The sequence below is a fragment of the Diachasma alloeum genome, unplaced genomic scaffold (assembly GCF_001412515.2).
Source record: "Diachasma alloeum isolate Michigan unplaced genomic scaffold, Dall2.0 Dall_scaffold_00211, whole genome shotgun sequence".
In the NCBI taxonomy this organism is placed as follows: Eukaryota; Metazoa; Arthropoda; class Insecta; order Hymenoptera; family Braconidae; genus Diachasma; species Diachasma alloeum.
The window spans coordinates 1108414-1113963 of NW_021680376.1; the positions used below are offsets into that span (position 1 = coordinate 1108414).

The 5550-nt window shown below is 41.3% G+C and overlaps 1 protein-coding gene across 1 annotated transcript in view; it reads left to right on the top strand.

Moving 5' to 3' along the window:
• Positions 1–1086: 1086 nt before the first annotated feature.
• LOC107036825 (protein sprouty) overlaps positions 1087–5550 on the top strand; it is a 29699-nt gene continuing 25235 nt past the window's right edge. The window contains exon 1 of the mRNA XM_015255023.1: positions 1087–1744. The gene's annotated coding sequence lies outside the window, so the exon portion shown is untranslated. The remainder of the gene's footprint in view (positions 1745–5550) is intronic.

Here is a 5550-nt window from a genome sequence, read left to right on the forward strand (position 1 = left end):
AAAAAAACCCCACTATTGCGGTGAAAAACTCGAGTCTCCGACCTGTGCCGTGAACATTTAAAAACACTATCCCGAGCGGTGAAATAAAGATGGAGATATAAAAGGAGAGAGGGGCGATAGGAGTAAGGGGCCACGCTATTTCTGTGGTCGTAGGGGCCGACGGTATAAAATAAGCAGTGAATGAAGGAGCCTGTTTACTGGCGGGAGACGGCCTACGCGATCGCCGTTCTCTTCGTTTTACTTCACTCTCTACCTCCCCCCGACCCCCTCGGCCCGCGGACCCTCGCCCACCTTCACCCCCCACCCCTCGCCCCCAACATCAATTCTTTCATCCTTTTTCCCCTCTGCAACTTTATGCCTCTCTCGAACAAGAGGTAATTCCCCTCGCTCTCTCTCTCGCACTCACCGCCGCTCAACCGAGTGGGAAGACCGCGCGCATGCGCATATTACGTATTACAGAGGTGCAACGCTTCGGCGAACGGCTCAAGCACGGGAGGGTGGGGGGTTGGGGGGGATGGCAAGACGGGCTTCCGTGAAGTGGAGGGGGCACCCAGTGTCGAGCTGCGGAGGCGAACAGTGTGCGAAGAGCGCCTGTGAGGTTGCCATCGGTCAAGTCCCTCAACTCTCTCACATTTTTTACCCAAAAATTTTACGTTCCCCCTTCCCCCCCGCCGTGTTGTTATTATTGTTTATCCAATCGTCGCCGTAACCTCCGCCCGACGGCAATCCGACGTTGTTTCATTGATAAAAACACCCGATAGAGCGATTTTTCCACGGTTTTGCGGCTGAAAAAAATCGAGCTGTCGCGGTTCTGGTGAATGAACGTGAGGAAAATACAACGGGGGAGTTGTTATTTTTAAATCAACCGAGTGAAGGGACTTATGGGGGGACTGACCAGTGTCCAGTGATTTTTTAGGGGGGAAAAATTGGGGGGATTGCGCAAATGAAGGGGGTCATTTATCCTGCTGACGCACTCTCGGTGAGGATTCTACACGCTTAGACGTCCTCTCGCTTTACCACCTTCTTTGTACCCCCCCCCCCCCCCCCCCCCCCCCCCCCCCCCCCCCCNCCCGCCACTTCATCCCGGCGCATTGTTGTACAGTCGTCTCTATACCCCTCTAAAAAACGAAGGAGAGTTTATCGTGGCTCAACGACGGGGCTCGAGGAGCCGCCTCGGGATAATCGTGTGGTGCGCGCTGCGTTCACGCGCTGCGCGTACCGATCATCTCCCGGTGGTTGAATTTATAATAAACGACAGTACAGTGAGAAAAAAGCGCAGGCGACGCAGACAGAAGAAGAGTTGAGAGGAGTTGTAAACAATAGTGGGAGTTAACGGTATTGGAGAGCGGGATTAAAGTGCAAAGGTGTGGGTGTTTGTTTGAGTGTTCGTTTAAAATAGAAAAATTAAATTCAGTTGCGGTTGGGATTAATAAGTGTGGAAGTGTGGATACCTTGGACTGTAACCCGCCACCGGCGCTGCCCCCGCGGCGCCCACCCTGGCCGCCAAACAGTGAACTCAGTACAGCGACACTAAGGTGCATCGGGGTAGCTGCCGGCACGGCTTGTGGTAGTTCAAGTTCAAGTTGTTGCAGTGCTTCCACGGAATCAATTGGGGGAGGTAGACGGGATTGGGGTAATGAGGGGTGGGATAATCAAGGAGTGAGGTGTCAGCGGAAACAGCCGCCCACGACGTCGATCGGGCCACCACTGTATCCAGCACCACCAAGGCCACCTAGTAGAAACGGTGAGTTGAGGGTTGTTTGGGGGTTCGAGGTGATTCCGAGGGGAAGCGTGGAATCGGTCGCATTTAAAGTAGCTCTACCCTGCGGGAAATTCAAAGATTATTGAAAACAAAAAATTGCAGAATACTCGATTGGATGAGGAATTCTCATTTTTTTCTCAATTTAATTATCGTTTTGGTTTTTCAAAGAAGAAATGTTTAGAAACGGTGAGTTGAGGGTGGTTTGGGGGTTCGAGGTGATTCCGAGGGGAAGCGTGGAATCGGTCGCATTTAAAGTAGCTCTACCCTGCGTTTAAGTTTACTTTTCTAGGAAGATTGATGAAATAACAAAAAAATTGCATTTAAAAAAATCACGAGCAACTTATAAACAATAAATTTCCCACCACAAAAATCATTTGTTCGTAATCGTAACAAATTTATTCGTATTCATAAACAACGAAATGAATGACGCTGAATATTCATGATTTTTTTCAAATTTTTCTTACGCGATTCAATTGACAAATTTGATGATTGAAAATAGTTACCCGATTGTGTGCGCGGAGAGAAAAATTAAATAAAAATTACGTATCTTTCCTGTAATTCCGGAGCGTTCCGAAATTTTTATCTGANGGAATTCTCATTTTTTTCTCAATTTAATTATCGTTTTGGTTTTTCAAAGAAGAAATGTTTAGAAACGGTGAGTTGAGGGTTGTTTGGGGGTTCGAGGTGATTCCGAGGGGAAGCGTGGAATCGGGCGCATTTAAAGTAGCTCTACCCTGCGGTAAATTCAAAGATCATTGAAAACAAAAAAATTGCAGAATACTCGATTGGATGCGGAATTCTCATTTTTTTCTCAATTTAATTATCGTTTTGGTTTTTCAAAGAAGAAATGTTTAGAAACGGTGAGTTGAGGGTGGTTTGGGGGTTCGAGGTGATTCCGAGGGGAAGCGTGGAATCGGTCGCATTTAAAGTAGCTCTACCCTGCGTTTAAGTTTACTTTTCTAGGAAGATTGATGAAATAACAAAAAAATTGCATTTAAAAAAATCACGAGCAACTTATAAACAATAAATTTCCCACCACAAAAATCATTTGTTCGTAATCGTAACAAATTTATTCGTATTCATAAACAACGAAATGAATGACGCTGAATATTCATGATTTTTTTCAAATTTTTCTTACGCGATTCAATTGACAAATTTGATGATTGAAAATAGTTACCCGATTGTGTGCGCGGAGAGAAAAATTAAATAAAAATTACGTATCTTTCCTGTAATTCCGGAGCGTTCCGAAATTTTTATCTGAATCTCCTGTGAAAAATTCCCATACCGTCACTTAAATTTTCCGAGTCGATTTCGTAATCGGTGAGTGAATTGCGAGTTCCGTAATTTTTACTGAACATTTCTCTCCGTGTGGTCCGTACCAAACTGTAAAAGCCACTTAAATACCCTCAACCCCAAAATGCCGAGAAAAAAGTAATGGATAATCTCAGTTTTTCTAGATGCGCGCTAATGCAAGAACTCTTGAGAAAATAATTGGCTCTTGCAAAAACTTATTTGTCTGTACTTGCGATAGTTGTGCCCGTTACACGGTAGTACTCCCCATTTAGTTTATAATCCTGGGACACGCCTGGGGGACCTTCGAGAGGAAACCAGAGCGATTTCTTGTGGCTCCTAAGGGCAAGGAGCCACTTCCTTTCCCACAATATGAATCGCAGTCTCGTTCAGATGCTTTTTAGGGGGACTTTCGGGGTCATTCGATCGCTATTGGATAATCCAGAGCTCGTGGGGAGGATGTGAGATTCTTCGGTGATTTAAAATCAACTGAATCACGGTTTAACCCACTGGACTTTCACCAAATCATCGTGAGTCATTGACAAAACTCGAACTCTGTTCGGTCTTCTTCCTCGTTTTGTTTCGTTTTTGTCGTTTTTTTTTTCGGGGCCATTGACACTCGGTAAAAATAACAACTGCAAACATTTTCCTGCCGAGTGGAAATGAGAAAAAAAAAACGTGAGTCAGGAATGTTTGTTACCAAACATACTCACGAGTTTCTGAAATTCCATTGACTTCTGAATTGTTATCGTTTCCTATCGTTATTTAAACTTTAATGCCGGGCTTTTATCGCTTGTTTCCCTGCACTTTAACCGAAAACCTCAACGGCCTGATGCACCCAATGGATTCGAAATAATTTGAATGAGTGATAACTGAGTAAACCTCAATAACAATCGTTCCAACGATTTTGGGAATGAGAATCGCCGAATTTGTTTTATCCAGGGAAAAACGTCGCTCCTTCGATCGTCAATATCTCGAGATCCGCTGAGTGAAATTGGGCCAGTTTTTCCTCACTTTAAAGATTTTTTTTCGATCTTTGAAATGAGCCCCGGTTCATTCAAATCGCGTCGTTTGGTCGGAGGTAAGCTTCTTTTCAAAATTGAAAAAACTAATACGAAGCGATTTCAATCATCCGTAACTCAAAATCTACAGAGTGAAAAACATGTTTTGCTTCCAAATGGAAGATTTGTAATCGTTCGAATTTGAGTTTTGGATTTTTAGGTTATATCGATCCAGTACGATCCAAAAAGTTCGAAAATGCAATTTTTAGAGCTCGTTCGTACGAGCTCTAAATTGAAGTTTTTCTTCAATTGTTCGCTAATGAATGGATGGAATTGAATCTTTTCTTCAAAATGTAGGTATTGTTGAGCCCTATCGATCGCCATTAATCAAAATTTAATTCATCGATTTTTTTTTTAATTTACGAATTTTTTCAAAAATCGGTTGTCCCACGATAACTAAAAAAAATGTTCTGAATTGATTGAATGATGGCTTGAAAAAATTGTTTGGATGTCCTTTTGACCGAGTTCGAAGATAAAGGCGATAGCAAAAATCGTTATTTCGATTTATTCGAAAATTTCGAATTTTTCATGAGTTTCCCTGAGATCGAGCTTTCCGATCGTTTCTTCAAGTGTGATGTTTCAAATTCATTTAAGCATATGTAAATAAAAATTTTCAATTAACATTTATCGAAGGGCTGAGGGGAGAGACAGAACAGTAAAAAATACAATCGGTTGTACAGAAGAAAGGAATAATAAGAATAATGATGACGATAACATTCAACGAACTTGAAAATCTGACAAAATTAGTTAAAAAGAAATCTTATTCAATTTAATAAAATGAAATAAACAATCAATTATACATGACAGGAGGAAATGACGTGCAAGATAACCATTCGGAGGCACATTCTTAATTTATTAGCAAAAATAACTATACTATGTGCAATACAAGAGCAATTCCCCTCTTATTTTTCATTTTCAAGATTGTTTTTCAGAATTTAAAATGAATTTCCACTCATTCANTTTTTTTTTTTTTTTTTTTTTTTTTTTTTTTTTTTTTTTTTTTTTTTTTTTTTTTTTTTTTTTTTTTTTTTTTTTTTTTTTTTTTTTTTTTTTTTTTTTTTTTTTTTTTTTTTTTTTTTCAAAGATGTTTATTGTCATAATAGCCAAATACATAATCAATGGTGGGTTTGAACATTTCTCCAATAAACAAAAGATTTCTTATCTAATTGATTTGATACAAAAAAGTCGTTCAACGACGTGCTTTGTTATGATCCCTATCGGTATGACTGCTTGTGTTATTATTCTTATTTTGTAGTTTTTACCATAATCAATATGGTTGCTCTTATTATTTTGAGTGGAAAGGCTTCAAAAACCACTCGTTGCTGTCCTCATCCTCTCCTAGTTCGGAATTCGGCTCGTGTTCTGCGTTAAAAGCCAGAGGGGCCGGGGCGAGGGGGTGGAGTGGGTGAAAGGAAACAGCGCGGCAGGGGGGGGGGG